This window comes from Rhinoderma darwinii, chromosome 5 (genome assembly GCF_050947455.1).
Source record: "Rhinoderma darwinii isolate aRhiDar2 chromosome 5, aRhiDar2.hap1, whole genome shotgun sequence".
Taxonomy (NCBI): Eukaryota; Metazoa; Chordata; class Amphibia; order Anura; family Rhinodermatidae; genus Rhinoderma; species Rhinoderma darwinii.
The window spans coordinates 80,585,375-80,611,109 of record NC_134691.1 but is presented as its reverse complement, the minus strand read 5'-3'; the positions used below and the strand labels follow the sequence as shown (position 1 = coordinate 80,611,109).

Below are 25,735 nucleotides of genomic sequence, written 5' to 3'. Positions count from 1 at the left end.
TAATAATAAACGTGTGTATACAGCAGCTGGTAAGAGGAATGAGAACGCTAGTTTCAGCACTCTATATACACACAGTAGTAAACTGAGGAATATATTTGGGTCCCTTTAAGAGAAGGAGAGGGGGGATGAGAGAACTGAATGAAAAGCACTAGTGAATTCTTGCATAAATTATGCCTGGTGGCCGTGTGACGTCACGGGCTGTGTGGCAGGGGAGCGGGGGAGGGAACGCAGTGAGGGCGGGGCTTTCTATGTGTGTGTGTGTGTGTATGTGTATGTGTATGTGTATGTGTATGTGTGTGTGTGTGTGTGTGAGAGAGTTGGCGGGGACGCGCTCGGTCCTCGGGGAGGGCACATGAACGCGACTGGAGCTGGTGCCCGGAGTGAGAGGATCCCGAGCAGTGAGTGTCCGGCGGGGCCGCGGGTTCGCCTCCTCCGTGCGGACGCGCTCGTACACTATCGGATTAAAAACTTGAGGCGAAATTAAAACACAAAGGAAAAAGAAGGGACGAGAGAAGAAGAAGAAGAAGGAGCCGGGAGCTCAGGACGGGAATACGGATAAAAGGTGGAGTGTGGGAAAGAAAGCGTAAACTCCAGGCACACACACAGACCTTCCCCCTCCTCCCTCGTAGCCTGGACAGGAGGAAAGGGGGGGAGAGAGAGATAACAGAGTGTCCCTGTCCTCCCGATGAGACAATAGGGCTCCTGGTGCCGCACTCTGCCCGGGTAAGTGAGGCGCTGGGGCAAGTTGGGACTGGTGACTGATGAGTTGTGTAGTAGTGAGTCTGATGAGTTGTGTAGTAGTACGGGGGGTAATGAATCGGCTCCGGAGCAGGGCACAGCATGGCTATAACAATGCCACACTCCTAACTAGCACACACTGGACAGGGCCAGCTCATCCCTCCTGGATCCCACATCAACTTACTACTCCCGGGATCAACTTTCCTCCGGCTGAGTGAAGTGATGGAAGGAGGTGTGATTATCGCGCTGTGTACACTGTGCCCGGGTATGAGTGGTAGTATCAGTGCAGGGGAGGGCGAGCTGCTGGGAGTGTAGAGGGCAGAGCAAGAGATGGATAGATGGAGGATCTGTGGCCGGAGGGGGGAGGGATCCTGACCGCATGATGTCCCTGTCCTAATCACAACTGCCCTCGTCCTATCGCGACATCTCGGTTGTCGGTGGATCCCTTCAGGCTGGTGATCAACTTGTGCAAAGTGTGTATGTACCGTGCATGCTGGGGGCATCGTGGGCGCAGGAGTGGGGTGTTATCCCTCCATACACCTAGCTGCTGCCACGGATCGCATCGTTACGGAGCTGATACTTTGTATCCATAGATGGGCAGCGGGTGACTGCCGTGGGCATTTCTAGGGGATGTGAGTGGCATTCACTTCGGGGGGGAGGGGGCGACTTGAGAACCACGAGGAGCCAAAAAGTGTCCAGGTTCAAGTGAGAAGTGTGAGCAGGCTCGACTTTATTATGGACGAGGAGGACATTGGCTGTAGGGGAGCAGCCTGACCCAGGTCCTGGTCTGTGTGCTGGGAGCAGCCTGACCCTGGGCTGTATGCTGGGAGCAGCCTGACCCTGGGATGTGTGCTGGGAGCTTGCTCCGTACTAGTAACCTTGGTGAGCTGGGGTGGTCGTGTCCATGTTTGTGTTTGCCTTTAGATGGCTGCTGTGTGCACGCCCCCCATCACCTCCTCAGCTGGGATGCTTCTGTAATAAAGCGATAATGGGGGACTGATAAGAGGAGGTGGGTGTGGGTCATTGTCCTCTGCTGGGATGTGATGGGAGAAGACATGGCCTCTTGTTTATTCCCCTGCTGCTGCTGGTGGTGGAGCAGGGGGAGGGAAGGATGAGGCTCATGGAGAAGGCGCTGCAGGCTACCCGCAGCCATCATTGCTATGTATTTATCTCCTCCTGATGGCCTTTCACTGGAGGGTACCCTGGGTAGGAGGAGGATGGGAGAGACACCCACCACATAAACCATGGCAGCTTTCTCTACAATACCGGCTCACATACCCATTTGACTTGGGCACTTCTCAGCCCTCACTCTTGTTTTTTTTGTTACAAGTATTTTCTTTCACGTAACAAACAATAGACAAAGGACACAAAGTAGCAGTTGAGGAGGAGTTTCCTTTTGAATGGGAGAGATCACCGACCCACACCATGCTCGGTGTCCTGTCCCTCCCCAAACTGAGGAGAGCGCCGCTCCATCTTCATGTGGGGCAGGTGCGGGGACATAACTTCTTTTTATTTCTGCTTTTCTTCTCAAAATGTTTCTCTTTGAATTCACCTCAGGATCATGGAGGTGTCTCCTACCTACGAGTCCTCGGCAGCCGGTGCTACACAGCAATGTGTCACATGGTGGAGAATTGCGCAATAAGTCGCATTCACCCCTCCAAACAATTTTCATGAAAGTCGCACTTCCATGTGACTTTTCTATTTAATGTAACTTAACTTTTTCATATTACATGAAGATCCCATCTTGCCTTTTTAAAGAAATAAAAAGTTTTGTAGTCACATAAATGTCGCACCTTGAAAAGCGACTTTCATGCAACAAGTCGCCTCGCATCTGAGAAGGCGATGATTATGTTATTTCAGTAAAGTTCCAGTCCCCCATTTAGGGCAGCGTGTACTTTGTTTTCTGTCAGACGGTTACACAACGGAAGTTTTCCAGTCTAACCTAAAATGTCAGCTTTTATTTAACTGGGACCTATTCATTGACACTGATGGCGGCACCACCAGGGCTTCTTGCGGGATTTAGGCAGTCGGAAAGTCCGCTTCTCAAGCCAGATTTTATTCAGTATATTCTTATTTTAGTCCGGACAAGTGTAGATTGGATCGATTTTTTTGAATAATTTTGTGGTGACTTTCAAAGGGTTTTAATACTTTGCTATATTAATATATTAAATGCTGTGGTAAAATTGGATGGAAGTGTCGCCTACGCTGCAGGTGTACGTTGCCTGCGCAGTTTTGGTGCTGAAAAAAATAACGGCTCCTTGCAAGAACTGTATGAACATGTCTCGTGTGAACACAGGCGAAAAGTTTCTCTGGGACGCAGCGCTCGGTGGAGCAGGTTTTGCTTTGACAGTCCGAGAGAGTTTGCAATATATTGGTACTTTTACGTTCGATGTGTCTGTCATTCAATATATCTGTATCCTGTAAGCATGGGGTGGATTTGTGATCCTTCTGTGGTACTGATGCAGTTTTACCTTGGAACACTTGCTACTGGTGGAGTGGCCTTTTTTTTTTTTTTTTTAATTAAAATGTAATCTAATGCTTGTGCTAAACATTTTTCTTGTTGATTTTCTTGTTAGTTTCTCTAGACAACCGTTGTGGTTGTGAGTTTTTTTCTATTTTTTTAAAAATTTTTTGTGATTCTTGCTTTTTGTAAAATTATTCTTTAATCCTACGTATTACAATCTGGCATGAAGCTGCCCCCTTTGCCATAATTGACTACATATGTATTTATTTTTTGTTTTGTAGTCTAAATGATATCCTTTTATTTGCCATACGGTGTCCTGTGGTTGTAACACCACTTGTTTCCGCTTCTCGGGCATGATGTCACTAGCCTGTGTATCAGCAGAGGGTGATGGGAGGGATGACATCACATGTTGATGTCGATTTTTAATATGTTGATGGTTGTGAGGGTTAATTTTTCCATAGTTTAGGGATAACTTAATTTTTTTGTTTTACCTCATGATCTATATAAAGCTCCATATGTATATAATGAAATTATATGTAATCACCTACATAAATAAATGTTTCGGCTAGTACATGAGTTTTTTTTCTATCATGTAACAGATTCCATATTGATTTGGTTGTTGTTTTTTTCCTCCCAATATTTTTATTATACTCTTGATCTTTTTGATCGAAGTGGCAAAAATACAGATTTAACATCTGTTGATTATTGATGTCTGGGTTTAACCATTTGTATTTCTTTGCAAATACTATAATGTGAATCTGGTTGGCATTGGCTGAATTTGGTGGGGTACACAGGGTAGAATGCACCCGGCAACAGATGGACATCTCCTTTTTATGCAGCCAATGGTGAATGTCCCTTATTTTGTGACAAATGTAATCTGAGAAGGCAGTGCTGGAACCAGAGACGGTCGTCCCGCGGAGCCCATGTATAATTTACTATTGGGAACTTTGCTGTGACACTTCCTCTGATGGTTGGAATAACTGTTCCACGGAGCGGATTGTTTTGGGCCTTTTATGTTCTGTCCCAGGCAGCGAGTCCACAAAGCAGTAGAAGTTGGTCTGTTCCCCTCCTGCACGTCAAGCCGTCTACTAGGACATCATGCACAACTACTGTTCCTCGCGTTTTTTATTTTATTTTTTTGCTCCTAAATTGTCTTCCCAAGCTAGCATCAACATGCTGGGGCAGGAACGTCAGATTTGTTCCTCGGGCCTAGATCAAGGCTTTAATAACCATTTATCCTGTCCTCTAGATAGAGACACATTGTTTCCAAGCCCTTTTATAAAGACGTTGGAAAGTATTCTTTATAATTATTGTCTGAGCCACTTTCTTTTGTAACGTTCTTTCTGATGTAATAGTTCCAGTAATTTTCGTGTTTGTCTGTCATGTTTAGGACCGAGCCTCGGCTGACTTCACTTGAGAAGTTTTCATTTCTTAAGATGACTTTACTGAAAACAGTCATTTAAAGCCATCCATTACTATGGAAATATATTGTAACGGTCAGAAAGTTACTTTTCAGGTAGGCATATGTAGCAGAGCTGAGTTTGAATACCCTATTTATCTATTAGGCATAAACAGTGGTCCTAACGGTGATAGAGCGAATATTTGCACAACTTCAGTCGCTAATCACGTCAGTGCTCGCATTGACCCCGTGTGTACATTGATATGGATATGTGAGAATACATCTCTGCTGCTCTAATATGACAGAAGAGCTCCACATAGTTGCATATCTGTCTTTGAGGAACAGATAGGGTTAAACAGGTGTCTTATGTCCTATAAAAATAAGCAGACTACGTATGACAACCGGGATCTTAAGGATGTTCTCCATAAGTATTGAAAAGCTGATTAGAATTCTTTCTAAGCTCTTCCTAGGTGAGATTTACCATCTGAGATGCTAACAGGACATATTGTTTATAAAGCAACATAAAAGGTATTTCCACAAATGACCTCCTTGTTAAAGGTAGTAAAATGGCTACTGTGGTGTATGTAAGGGCCTATACAGCGAATGAACAGGTAGTCCATGCACTGAAGTGTGGCGCCTACAACTAGAGGCTCTGCACTTATTGTGATACCACAACTCCTGGCGTGCATTTAAAAGGGTAACTCCCAGCTGGACAACCACTTTCCGTATGCCCTATTAGGGCATTGTAGGGTGGCATCCCCTCTGTTAGTCAGAACTGCTGCAAAAACTTGGGTAAGTTCACATGTGGCAGATTTGTTGCAGAAATTTCTGCAACTGAAAATCTGCTCCATTCACCTGAATTCACTTGTTTCTGCAGCAGGTGCATGGATTTCTGCAAGCCCCACTCTTATGAACGGGAGGGGTTTTCAGTCGCTGACATATTTGCAACAAAATATTCTGCTTGTGAATTTACCGCTGATCACTGGGAGTTCAATCTCTGTAACATCTTGGGAGCCACATAATGCAGACTTATGTGTATAAAGATGGACTGCAGGTATGAGCGCCCCTTGCTGTATAATGTACCTGCTGTGTGGAGCTATATGTGCCCACTCACTAAAGATCAAAATGGTAATGACATTCATGCCAATCTGAAGTTCTTTAACTTTTTCATCGGAAAGTAAACTTTATTAATAAAATACTGCCCCATGTGGCGTCAATGAAAAAATGAATGTGGAAATTATTCCATTACAAAAATAGGATCGTTCTTCAATCAGATGTAGTAAAGACTAACGCCTGTCAAAACCTGACCACTCGCATGTAGATCCTCTCCTCAGTTACACTCGCAGATTGAGAAGGGGGGATCAGTTTGGCAAAGTCCTCACACTGACAAGCTTGTGGTCACCAGTGATTTCCTCTCCCTTACTATATGGCTATGTTCACACGGAGTATTTTGGGGGAGGAATATCTGCCTCAAAGCTCCAAACGGAATTTTGAGGCAGATATTCCTCCCCCAAAATACTCCGTGTGAATAGCAATTATCGCGCCGTTTTTCGCCCGCGGCCATTGAGCGCCGCGGGCATAAAACACGCTTTCTCCTGCCTCCCATTGAAGTCAATGGGAGGTCGGAGGCGGAAGCGCCCGAAGATAGGGCATGTCGCTTCTTTTTCCCGCGAGGCAGTTTTACTGCTCGCGGGAAAAAGACGCCGACGCCTCCCATTGAAATCAATGGGAGGCGTTCTCGGGCCGTTTCTGCCGAGTTTTGCGACGCGGTTTCCGCGTCAAAAAACTCGGCAAAAGACTTCGTGTGAACATAGCCTATGCCTGTTTATAACGTGGGTTCTCGTCATAGTTATTGCTATGCAATAATGACACTTCTCGCCTGGCGGGGATGTTTTCTTGCCCTCCGTCACCAAGGATCATCCATCCAGTTTACTGCACCCCTGTATATTTGACAATGATTAAGGAGAAGAGTAAGCTTAGATACGGAGCAAAGAACAAAAACTCTATACTCTCACCCCGGGCACTCATGTGGCAATGCTTCCCTGGTCCCCTGCCGACCTCTGTACACCCGGCTTTTAGCAATGACACGTGACCACTGCAGCCTATGATTGGCCGGATGTACAGAGACTGGCGGGGGAGCAGGGAAGTGTTGCCAGCAGAGAGGAGTATAGTGTTTTTATTTAAAACTTATTTTAAATGTAAACTTGGTTTAACCAGTTCAGGACCAGACTATTTTGAGACTTTAGGCCCAGACACCGTTTAGCCATTTTTAGCACTCGTTATTTGTTGGGCTAGCGATCTGAGTTTTCCGTTGTTTTTTTTCCGTAGACTATGCAGGTTTCTTTTTTTTTTTTATCATTTTTATACACATCCTTTTTGCTATTTTAGAATTTTTAGGCTTAAAGTTTGAAAATAATAGTAAAAAAAAAAAAATTTTTTTAGCAATTTTTTTTGATAACATAGTTTTACCCTAAAATAGACCTTTTATTTGTGATCGTCATTGTCTCCCGTAGATTTGAATATATTACATGTCTATATTAGGGTAATTGGGTCTGGGCTAGCGTTACAAACACATTTTTTGCACTTTACTTTTATTTTTTTTATTACTATGGCCTGCCCGTCAAAAGGTCACAAAAGACCTTTGGGAGACTTTATTTGTTTACTTCTTTTACACAGCAGCCCCAGTTACAGGGGAAATCAGCCCTCTTATAGTGACTATTGTCACTAATATGGCTGTGCCAATAGAGGCAATGCCGCTACCTCTATTCCTATACACCGTGTTCATTGAGCGCTGTGTAGAAGAGATCGAAGAAGACAGGAGCAGCGAAAGCTGCTTCTATCTTCTGAGGGTCCCCGGCAGTCACTGACAGCCGGAGACCCGACATTCAGCTGCCCGATCGCTCAAGCAGCAAGCTAAAACCTGCGCCTTAAATATTCTATTGGCGCGGGTTTTAATGACCCTGACCGCTGGACGTAAATACACAGCCAGCAGTCGGGAACCAGTTAAACATTCTGAATATCCGTATATTTCTGCAGATTTACAGGTAATCCTAAACCCCCCCCCCCCCCGCAACAATAGGATTTGTTTGCAAATTTATTCTTCCCTATTAATTCCAATGGGGATAATATGCAACAATTCTGTGCACTTTCGTCCACAGAAATTGACATGGTGCAGATTTAAAAATTCGCACTTCAGGTTAACTTTTGCACAGAAAATGTCCACATCATCTGGATGAGATTTGTTCAAATCTCATCCACTTTACTACTACTGGATTCCGCTGCAGATTTTTCATCCATAAATCTAGACTGAAGATCTCCATTAAATTCGCTACCTGTGAGTGCTGCCTTCTCATGGCAGTATTTTGGTCAGTACTGTGCGGCAGTATTTGTAAGCCAAAACCAGGAGTAAAACCTACACAGAGAAAACGATCATGGAAAGATTTTCTATTCTTCTGTGTTTTGGACCCACTCCTGGTTTTGGCTAACAAATACTGATGCAGAATACGGACGTGTGAAAGAGACCTAAAGGCTTCTGCAATCGTGCTAGGCCTGAATCCCATGTGCTAGTGATGTGTTTCATGATATACTGAGTAAGACTGTCTTCAGTCCTTTGCATGTTATGTAATAGTAGCACCAAAATCTCTTGGCTCGTACGGTGTAGGCGATGAGTGATTAAACAGACCGTACACCTACATCTGTAGGGCAAGGACGCTTTACATGTTTTGAGGAAGTGGACTATCTGCTTTATATTCATGTATTGGGGAGGGGGTGGCAGAGCCCACTAACTTTAGCATGAGAAAATGGTGCGAAGAATAAGGTTTGTCACTTCTACCTTGTGCCACCTGTTGGATTGTTGGATCTAAACTGTTCCTACAATCAAGCGTGCAAGCTAGAGAAATTCCAGAAGCCTAACATTTAAGGAATTTTCTTCTGAAGGAGCCTATGAATGTTTTTACTACCTGGCCGCAAAATGTCAAATAGTCTCCGGGAATGGTCCACCTGCTTTCTAAAGTCTCCAGTAATTCATGATCTCTGCTATAGATTAACTTCAACAGTAGAATGGTTGCCACTGTCGATGACTGTGTGGCGCTGCCATAGTGTGCCACCTTTCCAACTGGTTAATCATTATTCTGCCTTAGAGCTGGTTCTTGTGATCCGCTACTAGTATTGTTAGCGTGAAACAAGTGAGCCATGAAACACTAGGCCCTACAGGCTGTTAGAACGGCAATGCTGACGTGCACAGTGCATAAGAATTGACTAGGACTCCATAGTGCATGCAAACAAGGACACATTGTGCCGCAAAGACGCTCTTGCACAACAATGGTTCATCTAGAGCTGCATATATTGGATTTCCATGGCCAAGCAGTAACACACAAGACGGAGATCCTCACACACGTTGGTGATCTAAAGCTTGGACTCCACAGCAGTGGAAATGATGCCGGCTCTGGGGGATGCCAGGAGAGCACCACAGTCCGATGGTCTGTCACCAGCTGGAAAGTTTGGTTGAGAAGTAATAGTCTGAGGCTCTTTATGTTGGTCTGAGCTGGACCTTTCAGTACAGAGAGAACTTCATGCAACAGCAATACACTGATATTCTAGACCAGTTATGTGCTTTTAACTTCATGGCAACAAACTGGGGTGTTCCTTTCCTGTTTAACGTGACAATACAAGTCAAGGTCTGGAAAAGTGATTTATATTTTTATTTTAAATAAAGTAACCGGCCTAAAGCCTTCCGCAACATATTGACTGACTGGTTTTGGATCTAGATGTTCTGCAAGAATGTGTAGATGTCATGATGTTGTCTATTCCTGGAAATAGAAGTCCCTGAATTGTCACGTTCTGTGATAGGCTGGGTGATGCCAATGATCATCATTAGAGTCCGTACTATGAATTCCGTATTGTAGTGTTCATTGAAATGATCATGTTCGGTCTTATCGCTTGCGTGGACTTTTTTTTTTAAATCTATATCCGCCAGGAGATTGGATGCTTCTGATTGGCTGAGAATGCTCAGACTCTGTGATATATTATAATGTACTAGTTCATTAGTAGTAACACATGTGACATACATGATAGACAGAGGGATAGCTGCTCGGTTCGTGTACGCTGTAGATCTAATCAATTACTGAAAGCTACGTCTGCAGTGTACATTCCTGTCTGCATGTTTCTTTAAAACAATACATGCGTTGTTTTTTTTTGCGTATGCCCTTGCAAACTTTTAGATATCTGCCCTGTTGTTCATAGTTACATTACCCTCACACCCTACAGCTCCCCTGTTTTTGTGTCTGTCTTCAGTGGTTCTTGCATTGTATTCACGAGCCTCAGGGTAATAAGTGCTATAAGTTTTTCCCAGCGATCTGCTGTGCTGCATTTAACTGAAAAAGTTTTTTTTCTCTTTGATGCATTTGTGATTGCAATCTATAGAGGTCTCCTAGAAAAACCTATATTATTTTTTAAGTTTATATCACCACTAGGAGCCAAGTAGCTAATGTGCCGAGGAATCTACCACTCGTAGGTAACTTTTAGGTTTTGTCTTGAGGACTATGAAAGTGCTTTTTGCCTGGCACTGAAGTCTCGCTGCCTCCTGGATTGGTGTAAGTGACTCCAGTCTACGTTATTTTGTTCATCCCTGCTTTCATATACGGTTTTTCCAGGCGGTAATCTATACAGTCCTGACAATGGGGGATAAATGATTTGGCACACTCGTTCTCTATTCATTGTTAGGCTGTTATCAAACAATGTCATTTGTGTTCTGTAAAATCGCTGGGCACTGAACGCTCAGACTCCACCCCCCGTTCTTGTTAAAGAAACACGTGTGCTTGATTTCATTGCCAGCTCTACCCTTGTTTCTTAGAACGATGTGTTTAGCGCAGACCACCTTCAACTATATTAGCTGAGCACGGTTTGGTTTTTTCTTTTGGGAGCCTCCAGCACCTTCGCCTCGAAACCGTGATTGAATTCATGACTGTTTCTTAAAGAGTTTGCCTAAGGAGTTACAAATATCAATATTTGTGTCAACAACCTGTGAGAATGTTTAGTAGGCAGAAGTAAGTGTTGGGCAGCTGCGTGCGTGTATATATACTGTCTGGACTGCATTACTAGGTCTTCATCGGCTTGCAATGCATCAAGCCTTGAGCCCTGGGAGGAAGCTGCCAGTCTGTCATTTATTCCTTTCTGCTTATGCAGATCTTTGGAGATGTTTCCACAACTTGTCAGAAATGGTTCCTTTATCTTTGAAGCCAGTATATAACTTCTGCCACTTTATGGTGGTTTTCTACAGAAATACGAGTACCCTTGTGTGACCCTTTCATTGACCTTTATGAAAAAGTTGCACAATCTACCTGAAAGTTGCCTCCTGTCAAATGACAAGGGTAGCCACCTGAAACTGGCCATACACATTGGATCAAAGTCTGCCGAATATGCTGACGAACTAATGTGTATGGGGGCAGCTTGACAATTCTCCAATGGCAGAGGTTGGGAGGGGGTATATATTTTCAACATGCCCTATTCTTTTGTACCTGTGAGAGGAACGCTGCTACCAGAGGTGTCAACCAGTGGCTCTTACACTCCTCTCCATTGACATAAACCTGCGTGCTTGGCTGATTTATCCAGCAGTTGGAGGCAATTTTTTTAATTTGAGCTTTCCATGGATAAAACTTTCTCAAAGAGATAAAGGTGTATTCCCAGAACGGAAAAGAATAAGTCATCTCCCGAGACCCCACCGTGCAACTTCCACAGATTGTTAGAATGGGGTTCCCGAGATTTCTGTTCTGCCACGCTGCACCCACCGCAGTGAGGAGTACTTTGAATGGAGAGGCAGTCGAGCATTTGCCCGCCGCCCTGTTCAATGTCTAAGGGACTGACGGGAAAAGCCAAGCACTGTATTAGTCTGTCCCCGTCAGTACCATAAACTTTGCATGGAGTGACAGCACACATGCTCGACCGCCGCTTCATTCAAAGTTCTCCTCGCTGCAGTCGTGCAGATAGGAAGGATGGGGGACTTGGGACTCCCCTGTTAGCTATTGATGGGGGTACCAGTAGTGGGGCCCCCAGTGATAAGATATTTATCACCTATCCTGTGAATAGGTGACAATTGGCCATTCCTGGGAATACCACTGTAATGCTTGAGTCTGGCGTATAGATGCTGCTCTTGATGTGCTTCCATGGTGGAGGCATCTATAGTATAAAGTGGCTTCTTTGGAGTGGAAGTGTTAAAATATAGTCCATTGGTGCCAATGTATCTAAAGAAAAAAAAATAGAGGTCACTGGCACCTAACGTTTTGGGTTGTTTCAATTTATATTTACGAACAATCTTACTACTGGGCTAGTAAAACTTCAAGATGGCTCTTTATCTGGTCTGTCTGGCTCAAGTAAGGAGCAACTGACTCCTAATGCATAGGCTTGATGTTGTTTGCTTGGCAGGTCCGCCAACAAGCTTTTTGGGGAATAGTGTTTCATACAAGTAAGAGGTAGTGTTGCTTCTTACGTCTGTGTTTAACAAACCTCTTTCTATGCTGATCGTATCTCATCCCCTTACTGCTGTATTCAATGACTTTTTGTTCTGACGAGATTCTGGAAAGTCCTTTAAAGGGGCTCTGTCACCACATTATAAGTGCCCTATCTCCTACATAAGAAGATCGGCGCTATAATGTAGGTGACCGCAGTGCTTTTTATTTAGAAAAACAATCTATTTTTTTACCACATTGCGATTTTAGCTTTGTTAATTAGTTTCTTAATGCCCAAGTGGGCGTGTTTTTACTTTAGACCAAGTGGGCGTTGTACAGAGGAGTGTATGACGCTGACCAATCGGCGTCCTGCACTCCTCTCCATTCATTAAGTCAGCACATAGTGACACTGCGTTGTTCACTATGTGCCGTCTTATACTGACACATTAACGTTACTGAAGTGTTTAGACAGTGAGTAGACATTCCTTCCAGCCGGGACGGGATGTCTATTCACAATCTCGACACTTCGGTAAAGTTTCTATGGTATTTACAGCAGCGCAAAGCGTAATCTTGCGAGATCACGCTGTAAATGACAGGTTACAGCGAGATTACGCTTTGCTTTGCTGTAAGTACCAAAGAAACGTTAATGAAGTGCCGGGATTGTGAATAGACATCCTGTCCTGGCTGGAAGGAATGTCTAGTCACGGTCTAAACACTTCAGTAACGTTAATGTGTCAGTATAAGACAGCACATAGTGAATAACGCAGTGTCACTATGCGCTGTCTAAATAAATGGAGAGAAGTGCATGACGCTGATTGGTCCACATCATACACTCCTCTGTACGACGCCCACTTGGTCTAAAGTGAAACACGCCCAGTTGGGCATTAAGAAAGTCTTTAGCATAAAGCTAAAATCGCTAATAAAGTGGTAAAAATTGATCGATTTTCTAAATAAAAAGCACTGCTGTCACCTACATTATAGCGCCCATCTCCTTATGTAGGAGATAGGGCACTAATAATGTGGTGACAGAGCCTCTTTAAATCTGACGTGCCTGGTGTTGGTTGGTGCAGTCATTAAGCGTTGGTAGTAGGCCGTATTCTCATGCTGTGGTAACATATTTGTATCAAGTTGCCATTGAACTGAATAGAATTTAACAATAGCCTACTCGCATGCTGCGATTAACCCTAAAGTTTTTAAAGCATGCTGCGATTTTACAAACCTGCGACTTTCTCTGTAAGGCTTCATTCACGTCTGCGCCAGGGTTCCGTATCGTCTGAGCTTTCTGTCGGAACGGGACCCTGACTGACACAAACGGACCGTTTCCATCACCATTGATTTCAGCGGTGATTGATCCGGTGCGAATGGTTTCAGTTGTTCAAGGGTTCCGTCGTTTTGACGGAATCAAGAGGGTAGTCGACTACGCTATTGATTCCGGCAAAATGACGGAACCCTTGCACAACTAAGACAAACGGATACCATTAGCACCGGATCCGTCATCATTGAAATGAATGGTGATGGAAACAGAAACCTATGGTTTCCGTTTTTGTCAGTCAGGGCTCCGTTCCAACGGAAAGCTCCAACGTTCTGTCGGAAAGGAGCCCTGGTGCAGATGTGAACAAAGCCTAAGTTGTATTTTTTTTTTTCCTGCTGCAAAAATCTGGACTTTACTTACCTTACGTGGTGCTCCCATAACAACGCGTCCATGCTGTCCCATCTGCTCTCTGTACAGGCAGCCTTCTGTGATGACTTCTAGTCAGATGTGTCTGCTGCAGCAGTTACGTGATGGATAGCCATCCCAGGAGTACAGAGACCAGGGACGCATTACTATGAGAGCGCCGGGAGAGGTGAGTTAAGTGGGGGGTTTTTTCGTCAAACTTCGCTGCGCACGCCAATTGTTGTAGAATTTGACTTTCCCATTGATTTTAATGGGAACGTTCCACAGCACATTGAGATTTCATTGAATCCTATCTACTTTGCTTTTACTGCAAACGCTGCAGAATCTGGTCAGAATTTCTGCAGTGTATATGCCACGTGTGAGTTTACTCTTGGAATGCATCAGACTTGGTGGGGGAAAACATTGTTTCATGGCGATTTTGCAGGGATTTGCCACAAATTGCAGCCATTGTATTGCAATTCCGTGCCGTAATAGTCATGCTACAGATTTAAAAATACAGCATGCCGTCAAACCTGCAGCAGAAAAATCTGTTTCGAATGTATAATATTTTGAAAACCCCATTCACTTGCATTGTATTGTGCAGAATCTACTCTGAAGATCCCCAGCAAATCTGCCAGAACATTTCCAGTTACAGCTTCTTGAAAAACAAACTATAGTGGCAAAATTGCAACAAAACCGCATGTATGAACATGCTTAAATGGTATTCGTCCACCCTAAAATGAGAAGTGGATTGAGCATGGACAGCGATGTCCTGACCGTTTTCATGAAACAGTAGAGCAGTTTTTGTTAATGAGCATGACATTGACAATGTTCCACTTTATTGTCACACCAAATTACAACGAGGGAAGCGGTGGGGGCTCCTCTATTTTAGCAGGACATATATACCAGTAATGGACATTTGCGCAGGGCTTTGTTTACTCCTGGTACAGTGTAGTCGAGGGAATCTGGCTCTGACAAGCATGTTTTAGTCCAATTCATGACTAGCAAATCACGTTGTCTGGTAGTAATTTGTGGTAAATAGTAAAATAGTTTTCCTAAGTGAATGCAGCCGTCTTTCAAAACTTTGGACTGCACTCGGGCTACTGGACGTGGTGTAGAAATGTAAACCACTTCCAGGAACTCCTCGGAGTGATCTGTCTAGTACCTTTGCTCTGTTTTTTCCAGATGTTCTAGAACACAAACTGCAGTAAATAAAATGTCACAATTCTATGTCAATATTTCTTTTACACTATTTTGTCAGGGGATAATAAATACGGTAACCATAGCTTAGCTGTCCCGGTACCCCTGTAGTATATGGAGGTCAGCGTGCGGACCCTGACATATATGGAGTAGGATATTCAGTTCAACTGCTGTCACGCCTGAATTTTCAAATGTACTGGCGTCCTACACATACTACGGCGTAGGCTCTAGCTGGCTGCCCGAGCGATGGGAGGCTGCCAGAGACCATTGAGAGAAAACGCTTCTGCCTAGTGTAAGCGCTTTTACGAATAGCCACTGCCTCTATTGGTGCCGGTGATCATGTGACTGGTCACATGATCACCAGGATGCTGTTAGTGGATGGCCGCTGCTCGGTCTAACTAGATGATGAAACATCCTCCCAGGAGGCTGGCATGCCAGCAGCCCAGATAAATGTTGCCGTTTTCTGCAGCGGACATTCTGGGCGAAAAACTGAACCACAATTTAGCGCCGGAATTCCCTGCGGCCACCGCGGCACATACACGGTGTACTTTTTACGCAGCGTATCCTCCCTGTGTGAGCCCAGCCTAACGGGCTGCTTTGCAATCATTGGGTCAGGGCTAGTGTTATGACAATTACCCTAAATTAGACATAATATATAAAAATTTACGGTAGACAATGATGATCACAAAAAAAGGTCTCTTTTAGGGTAAGGGTATGTTCACACGAGAGCGTCCGTAACGGCTGAAATTACGGGGATGTTTCCGCCTGAAAACATCCCCGTAATTTCAGCCGTAACGGCATGTGCAGGCGCTTGAACGTTGCGTCCATTACGGGCGTAATTGGCGCTGCTATTCATTGGAGTCAATGAATAACGGCTCCAATTACGGCCAAAGAAGTGACAGGTCACTTCTTTGACGCAGGCGTCTATTTACGCGCCGTAATTTGACAGCGGCGCGTAAATATACGCCTCGTGTGAACAGACAAACGTCTGCCCATTGCTTTCAATGGGCAGATGTTTGTCAGCGCTATCGAGGCGCTATTTTCGGACGTAATTCGGGGCAAAAACGCCCGAATTACGTCCGTAATTAGTGCGTGTGAACATACCCTAACACTATATTATTACCAGAAACAAATAGCTATAAAGTAAAGCATATTATTATTTACTATTAATTTTCACATGGCCGTGTACATTCATTTCAATGAGCCCGGACCACAAAATGCAGCCGTAATAAGACATGTCCTATCTTTTTGCAGTCCAGGCTCCCGGGAAATGCACAGACTGGAAACCACGGTCGTGTGCATAGGCCCATAGAAATGAATGGGGCCGCAAATCAAGAGGCATTGCTTACCCACCCTGCTGATTACATCAGCCAAACTACTCAAACCGATTTTTGTGGAGATCCACGACACCTCCTCGGATACCTCAATGGGAAGCTAAAGTATCAAAATGGTGCCGAATGGAAGAACTGGCACATTGGGAATCATTGACCAGGCATAAGTACGTTCAAATTTGGTCCCCCTGGGTTGAACGTGCAAATCCTCTATACGCTTCAGCGGCCACCTCTTAGAGAGATGTCTCTCCTCATTCCTTTACCTATATTGCTGGATTAGAAAACCTGGAGGTGGCTCTCTAATTGCTGTATCCACCTCTTCTTACCGGTTTGCCTTGACCGGCTTTCACCATAGATAGTTGCAGGTTGAATTGATTTTCCTCTTCCACTCCCTTACATACAATATTCCATATTGAATGTTTCATAGTGAATTTTGAATATTTCTATATTACCTATGTTATTCTCTATACTTCTACCTGCTAAAAACCTGATGTTTCTAGATCGCTGACTAGACACTAGATCCCCAATTACCTCCACTTACCCCTTCCCCTATTACCCTGCTCTCCCAATTGATGTTTTATGTACATTTATGTTTATAATCAATATTCTATTCAGACATGTTACTTGTATAATTGCGTAATTCATCGCACTATTTCGGCTCCGCTATTTGGTGTACTACATGTTCTGTATATTTTACATGTTTTATGTATTATTTTTTTTATAACTTTTAATAAAAACTGTTTTGAAATAAACTATGTTCTAAAATAGCAAAAAGAATGTGTATACAAATGATGAAACAAGAAACTTGCGTTATTTACGAAGAAAATGTTGCAAAAATCACTTTGCCAGTCCAAAAAAAAAGTTGTGGCCATTTAACGAACACGTGCTGAAAATGCCTAAACGGTGTCTGGTCCTGAATGCTCAAAATAGCGACCCCCATGGGAAGACAGGTGTGAAATTGCACTGTGATCTGATGTGAGTGCTATAGTCTCGCCTCTTTAGTCACCATGGAGCTTTTGCCTAAAAGAAACTTGGTCATAGGCATTGCCTAGTATGGAGCCTCTCTCTGCTGCCATACAGGCTACAGTGGGTGCCATATGTAGGGCGCTATTCTCCCCACAAACAATGCTTCTGGGGAGAATACCTCTGTACATACCACATGATGAAGTATGCCACATTTTTTTAGGTTGGATTTTGCGAATATTAGAGGTCCCATGCACGTGAATGGGAGCCCTATTAGAAATCCATACAACATACAGCCATGTGTGCGAGGCCTTCACTTTCCCATGTCAGATGGACTTCTTGGTTCTTGGAGTTCTGCAGCATGGTCATATAGATTTCTATAGCTTTCCATATGTCATATTCACACGTTGCATAAATACTGCAGGTTTTCCGTAACGGAATTAGTTGCGGAAAATCTGCAGCAAATACAGTAGCAGCAAAGTGGATGAGAGAGAACAAATGTAATCCACGAGCTGCGTAAATACTGAGCGGAAAATACGTTCAGAAATTGACCTGCGGTGTGGAACTTTATTCCCCAGCATGTCAATTGTATTTGCGTAAATGCTGCTTATTTGTTGTGGGTTTTCCCCATTGAATTCAAAGGGGAGGTAAAACCTGCAACAAATAGGCGCTGCTGCGTTTTTTTGCGCCGGATTCGCAGCAAATCTGCCGCAAAAATGTAACTCTAATAAACAACCTTATGCTTACCCAGAAGTCTGTGTTTCTTCCCCCAGGCTGGCCACCTAGGATGACGTTTCATCCCATATGACCGCTGCAGTGGTCTCCTGGGATGAAACGTCATCCCAGGAGGCCACGGTTTGGTGTGTTTTTTTTGCCCGATATTCCCCGCGGCCACCAGGGCGGATAAGCTGTGTAACTATACGCAGCGTATTTGCCCTGTGTGAACTCAGCCTTATAGTACCGTGGCCCTGACTCTGCCCTTACACTAGTTACCTCTATCATTATTTGTATGTACATAGTCATGTCTGCTTTTCTGATGACAGGCTTTTAGCATACACTGATTTTTAGCAATATAATATATAAAGTTTGGGATGCAGATTCAAATTGGAACAGTAAATCAGAATAAACCCTTCCTAAAAAGCCTAAAATGTGTTTTTCTGTGTGAATTATAGACTTACATGCCAAACTTGGTTGACTTTTTATACAGACCATATGTCCTCATATTTTATCCAGGCACCCGCTTAAAGTTAAGGCTTTCATAGCCCACTCATTGCTGAACTGGTCCAGGGATAGTGGGTGGCTTAAAAAAACAAAACACCCAAAATATAAAAGTACCGCGGTTAGTTGGGGGTAGCGCTTGAGTCTTTGTAGTCTTAAAGGGAATGTGTCATCAGAAAGTGTACCTTTTGATTTAAATCAAGCTTTTATATTAAACTCCTTTTTTTTTTTTTTTTTTTTTGTAAGAATTATTATTATTTTTTTCCCCCTCCATTTATACATTTGTGTTTCAGTGGGGTTCTGTGTGCAAATCTACTTACCGATCTGTGCATAAGGGCTTGTTTACACGCGCGTGTTATTCGTCCGTACGACGCGCGTGATTTTCACGTGTGTCGCACGGACCTATAATAGTCTATGGGGCCGTGCAGACAGTCTGTGAATTTTGTGCAACGTGAGTCAGTTGCAAAAAACTCACGACCTGTTCTATATTTGTGCGCTGTTCGCACATCACGCACCCATTGAAGTCAATGGGTGCGTGAAAACCACGCATGTCACACAGAAGCACTTCCGTGCGAACAGCGTGATTCGCGCAACAGCAGTGAAAAGGATGAATGAAAACAGAAAAGCACCACGTGCTTTTCTGTTTACAAACATCCAAACAGAGTGTCATAATGATGGCGGCTGCGCGAAAATGACGCAGCCGCGCCTCATGGTGATGACACACGGAGCTGTTAAGTGTCTTTTGCGCACACAAAACGCCACATTTTTTGCGTGCGCAAAAAGCACACGCTCGTGTAAACTAGGCCTTAGGTCGTTTTCGGGTCCAGCGCTGCCCACGTGACCTTCATTCTGACATGGTCTGGAATCATTGTGCTTTTGAGAAAACCGGAGCTCAGGCTCTCAATGTATTCCTATGGGAGCCTCGTTCTGACTCCCATAGGAATGCTTTGGGAGCCTGAATTTCGGTTTTCTCAAAAGCACAATGATTCCAGACCATGTCAGAATGTCATCACGTGGGCGGCAGTGGACCCGAAAATGACCTAAGGCCTAGTTTACACGAGCGTGTTCTTTCTGCGCACGCAAAAAATGTGGCGTTTTGCGTGCGCAAAAGACACTTAACAGCTCCGTGTGTCATCACCATGAGGCGCGGCTGCGTCATTTTCGCGCAGCCGCCATCATTATGACACTCCGTTTGGATGTATATCTGCACACAGCACTGCACTGAAACACCAATGTATAAATGGAGGGGGAAATTAAAAAATAAAAATTGGAGTGCTTCTTTAAATCCTGAAATGTTGAAGTTTTCACTTTGGCCACTGTGCCTCAAAATACTGACACTTCCTGTTCTGTAGAGATCACTTCCCAGCAATCCTCACATTCACAATAGGGGATGTACACCGCTCCCCTCCTCCCACTCCCTGAACAATGACCTCTGCACAGGTTACACATTATGTCTAGAAAACTCTCCTATAGAAGTCAATGGGTCCCCTCCTGCTCATAGGTCCCTACAGTCCATGTGGCTGCTGTAAAGCATATCTCTAAATGCTGTTAAAGGGTTATTCCCAACTCCGACATTTATGGCACAGCCACAGGATATGCCATAAATGTCGCATAGATGCAGCTCCCAGCTCTGGGTCCTGCACCTATATTGACAATGGGGGTCACTCGCTCGACCCCAGTCTTAATCTGGTGAAGTGGCCGCTGGCTGCCAAATACAGGCTGGGAGTAAGTGGAGAGGTGACTGCGCATGCGTGTGGCTCTTTCCATTATGTTCTATGGGAGTTCCGAAAACAGTTGAGCAGCGCGGCTGTTTCCATAACTCCCATGGAACAGATTGGAGAGAGATATGTGCAAGCACGACAACCTCACTACTTATTCCCAGCCTGGAATCGGCAGCCGCCGGTACACAACTGACACCTGCATGCTCAACTGCCCCCTTGGCCATGACGTACAGTTATGTCATTGGTCTTTAAGGCTGGGTTCACACACCCTATTTACGGACGTAATTCGGGCGTTTTAACCTCGAATTACGTCCGAAAATACAGCTCCAAAGTGCTGGCAAACACCTGCCCATTCATTTGAATGGGCTTTACGATGTACTGTGCCGACGGTCATTTTTTTTACGCGCCGCTGCCAAAAGACGGCGCGTAAAAGAGACGCCCGCGTCAAAGAAGTGCATGTCACTTCTTGGGACGTAATTGGAGCCGTTTTCCATTGGCTCCATATAAAAACAGCTCAAATTACGTCCGTAATGGACGCTGCGAAAAACGCCTGCACATGCCATTACGTCTGAATTTCAGGAGCGGTTTTCTCCTGAAAACAGCTCCGTAATTTCAGGCGTATCGGACGTGTACGTGTGACCATACCCATAGGGGTTAAGTATTTATCCACAGTTATATTTGGCGGAAGGGGGTACTGTTTTCTATAGCCAGATCTAAAACAATACATTTAGGATTTTTCTATGGTGCCCTGCAATTTGGTGCGTTTTTTTTTGCTCTGAATTCTCTGCGGCCACTGCGACGGATATGCTGTGTACCTTTTACGCAGTGTATCCGCCCTGTGTGAACTTACCCTAATAGAACTGCCATTGAGTTGCATGAGGCCTCTGTTGTACCTCCTGTGTGCATCCGATTTCTAGAAGGAGAATACGAGGATGTTTTTTTTTTTTTTTATGGATTACTAAAATTAAATTGTAGAATGTTCCATTGGACTGAAGAAAATCTCCGTACATACGGCACTGATTGGCAGTTCATGGAGGCCACACTGCTTCAATCCACTGCTGTATATCCTACGTGCCCGTGTGCATAAGCCCTAAGCCCATGTTCAGTCATGGGTTATATAAAAAAATATTGTGCACAATATTATAAATTGTTTTGTTCACACCATTCCATGAAGAGTTCTGATGTTTTTGTCTGCAAGAACAGCAGCATTAAGTATATCTGAACCTCAGTGGAAAAGTGATGGACACCATAAGGGTATGTGCACACACACTAATTACGTCCGTAATTGACGGACGTATTTCGGCCGCAAGTACCGGACCGAACACAGTGCAGGGAGCCGGGCTCCTACCATCATACTTATATACGATGCTAGGAGTCCCTGCCTCTCTGCAGGACAACTGTCCCGTACTGTAATCATGTTTTCAGTACGGGACAATTGTCCTGCAGCGAGGCAGGGACTCCTAGCGTCGTACATAAGTATGATGCTAGGAGCCCGGCTCCCTGCACTGTGTTCGGTCCGGTACTTGCGGCCGAAATACGTCCGTCAATTACGGACGTAATTAGTGTGTGTGCACATACCCTAAGTCAACGGGATTTGTCAGGATCTGCTCGAAACTGGATCCAGCATAGCTGTCATGGCCCTGTCACAATTGAGGTGCAGTTAAAAAAACAAAACACATCACCGCGATTTGGTGCGGTTGTGTTTTTAACCACATTGAAAAACTCACCAATCGTGGTTAAAGCGCATGCGGTTTTTCAGATGCGTCTTATGATGCGTTTCTTCACCTCAACTTTGTAATATCCTTAGGGTATGTTCACACGCTTAACAAAAAATGTCTGAAAATACGGAGCGGTTTTCAGAGAAACAGCCTCTGATTTTAGGCGTTTTTGAAGCTGAAAATGAAGCTTCTTTAAAGGCTATGTTCACACAGAGTTTTTGGACGCGGAAACCACGCCAAAAAACTTGTCAAAAACGGCCCGAAAATGCCTCCCATTGATTTCAATGGGAGGCGGAGGCGTCTTTTTTTTTTTTTTCTTTCTTTCCCGCGAGCGGTAAAGCCGCCTCGTGGGAAAAGGAAGCGGCATGCCCTATCTTCGGGCGTTTACGCCTCTGACCTTCCATTAACATCAATGGGAGGCAGAGAAAGCGTGCAGGGAGAGGAAAATCTGCCTCAAACTTCCAAACGGAATTTTGAGGGAGAAATTCCACCTACAAAAAACTCTGTGTGAACATAGCCTTAATTTGGAGCTTCTTTTGAGGCGTTTTTTGAGGCGTTTTTTCATAGTGTTCAATGGAAAATCGGCTCCAAAAAACGCCTCAAGAAGTGACATGCTCCTTCTTTTTACGCTCTGTTTTTAAAAGCAGTTTTTCCCATTGATTTCAATGGGCAGATGTTTGTAGGCGTTCGGCTTGCGTTTTTCGAGGCGTAAACGCCCCAAAATACGCCTGAGAACACTGCATGTGAACATACCCTTATAAAGGTAAACTAATGCTAATGGCTAATATGATACAAAAACACCAACCCCCCTCCCCGCCTCCTCCCAACAAAAAAAAAAAGCAATAAACTGCATAGTGCTGTATGTGAATGGTAATTTATAAATTGCTATTCACACACGTAACATCTGGCTCTGGCTACTGTGATTTTTTTTTTTTTCTTGCAGGGAAATGGGTTGTGTGGCAAGAATTTATTCAATGGTCCCACTTCTCTCTCTAGTACACTGTGTGGGTCACTGCAAGTAACTGCTTTCCGTAATTCTGTGTGTGTTGTGCGCTCGTGAAGGGGGTGGGGGGTGAATGAGCGTAATACCCTCCAGCTCACTAAGGTGACCTTTGCCCCTTTGTATCCTGTGACACTCAGCCAGGCTTTGTGTTGCAGTTTATTCATGATGGTTCTGTTTCCCCCATCACATATGCCACAGTCTTCCAAAGAGAGGAGATAAATTATTTTCAGCTGCAGCTCAGGCAGAAGAAAAGACCTTTGGAGGTGTGGAGAGGGGGAAGGGTTGACCGCACATTCTCAGGAGGATGGGCAGGTTATTGTAGATGTTTGCTGAAACAATGTGTTTTTAGGGCTTTTTAAATCCACATGGTGCCCTATGTCACAGATTTGCTGCACACCCCTACCGACGTCAATGTGCTTGTAATGTGGTCGTGGTGCTGCATCGGGCACTAACCGCTCTTTCATGCGACAGAGATCGGGCGGTGAAAAACGGTCCGACTGTCGGCTGAATTTCCCGGCTTGACTGCGGCACAGGTGAACGGGACTCCTGGCATCAGAGACATTTTATGATGCTAGGAGTCCCTGCCTTCCTGCGGAACTGCTGTTCTGTACCGAACAAAATGATACAGTATGGAACAGCAGTTCCGTGGGAAGGCAGGGACTCCTAGCATCATAAAATGTCTCTGATGCCAGGAGTCCCGTTCACCTGTACCGCGGTCAGGCCGGGAAATCCTGTCGACACTCGGACCGTTTTTTCATGGCCTGATTTCGGTCGTGTGCAAGAGCACTTGGGGTATAGTCACATTTTTGTTTTTGCTTGGAAAAACCTTAAATTAGGCCTCGTGCACATAGCCGTATTACAGCTCCATTTTCTTTTGAGCAGTAATAGGGCACCCATAAAGGTGCAGGGTGTCTTTCTTACCTCTGTATGCCTCCAGTTTCATGCCATAGTTTTTGTCAGATTTTCATACGAGGCATTGCTATATGCATGAGGAGTATGGCTATATAGTCAGACCCTAGCAGTCATGTCAGGGTTTACTGCCACCACCACCTCAATGTCACAGCACTATGAACGCTACGTCTGTATATACGCTTAGGATCTATTCACGTCTGCTGGTTTTGAGTGCAAAATTAATATTTAGTTTTATCTTTGCTGTGATAATCAAAAGTCAAAGGACAAGTCATATAGTGTGGTCACGGTTTAGCTAGATCAACAAAATCACAGCTGGACTGCAATGTGTGGATAGACCCTATTTTGGGGGGGGGGGGGGGTTTCCTCTATTGTCTACAACATAGAAACCACATGGTTTGTACTTTTTTTTTTTTTTTAAAGCTATTTTATTATTATTATTATTATTATTATTAATGATTATTGTACTGTTACCAGGACCAATATTTGGGGGTATAAATAGAGGTTTGTGCTTGTGTCTATGATGAAATGTAGGAGTCGGGTGATTGTACTGTATTTTTATTTTTTATTTTTTTTTAGAGTAATGTTAAGGTACTACTGAAGCTTTTGTGCTGTGCCATCATTTAGGCCGCCTTGACGTGAGCGTCTGTGCTGTCAGTGTAGTTTCCGTGTATCATCCGTTTTTCCCGTCCGTGTTTCTCCCATGAAAGCACTTTTTGGTTTTCCTTCTTTTTTTCTCTGCATTTCTTTAGCAACTGATGTGTGAAAAACAGACAACACATGGATGTCCTCCGTGTGCTCTCCATATTTTTCACGCAGCCATAGACTTCAATTGGCAAGTCTGATCCGCAGAAACAGACCAGAAAAGGACATGTGGTGAGTTTCTCGCAATGGACACATTGAATTGCAGTAGTCCCCCTGTACACGGCCGTGCCCATAATCACAGTCCTTGATTACAGGCACGGACGGCTGCGGACAGTCGCCCGCATTTGTGGACCGTGCTCCCATTATAAAGTATGGGAGCACGGTCCGTAAAAATCAAAAAATAGGGCATGTCCTACTTTTTACGGATCATTTCTACGGCCCGGACACCTTCCCATAAATATACGGGAAGGTGTCGGCCAATAGAAATGAATTTGTCCGTACTTTGATCCGCAATTTCGGTCAGTAATTTGCGGATCAAAATTACGGCCTTGTGCATGGGGCCTTAGTCAGTGTGCTGTCCTTTATTTAAACTGACTTCACACGGATGTAAAATATGTTTGTATGATTAAGGCCTTAGGCCCCATGCACACGAACGTGCTTTTGCGGCTGCAATTCCCCCGAAAATCCATGGGATTCATTCCTATGGAGCCATGCAGAAAGAACGGGAAAGTCTTATTACGGCCGTGTTCCGTGGTCCAGGCTCATTGAAAATAATAGCCGAGGCCATGTTCGCGGCCCGCGATTTGCGGGCGGTTCGCGGCTGACAGTCCGCTGCTGGCCGACCCGAAAATCACGGTCGTGCACATTACTACGGTCGTGTGCATGAGGCCTTAGGGTGTATTCATCTTGAGGTGCAGTTAAAAACTCACCCGAAAAAATGTATGGCTTTTTTTTTTTTACTGTGATTTTTGCATGTTTTGGTAAAAAAAACAAAACGCAAACGCATCGAAAAAATTCAACAAATCGCAGAAAAACATGCTTTTTTTTTTTTCTCAATGCAGTTTTAACTGCACCTCAACCGCAACGTCTGAATATATCACAAGCTCTTGAGAAAATGGAATGTACTACGTACAATGTATACTGTAAAACCAGCATTTCCGGGACCTAAAAAGTGCCGAGTTACCTAGTAGTTCTAGATTGTTGTACGGTTATAGAAAACTTTATGAAAGCGACTTGGGAGGGTAGAAAATCAAAGCGAAGTCTTCTGTTTTTATTCTTAAGAGATTCCAAATAATTTTATCTTTTTAGTTCTCTTCGTTAAAACAAGGCT

General features: G+C 44.3%; 1 protein-coding gene across 2 annotated transcripts in view; it reads left to right on the top strand.

The window, feature by feature from the left end:
- The first annotated feature begins 353 nt into the window (after window positions 1-353).
- CHD7 (chromodomain helicase DNA binding protein 7) overlaps window positions 354-25,735 on the top strand; it is a 128,670-nt gene continuing 103,288 nt past the window's right edge. For both annotated transcript variants that reach the window (XM_075826204.1, XM_075826203.1), the window contains exon 1: window positions 354-723. The gene's annotated coding sequence lies outside the window, so the exon portion shown is untranslated. The remainder of the gene's footprint in view (window positions 724-25,735) is intronic.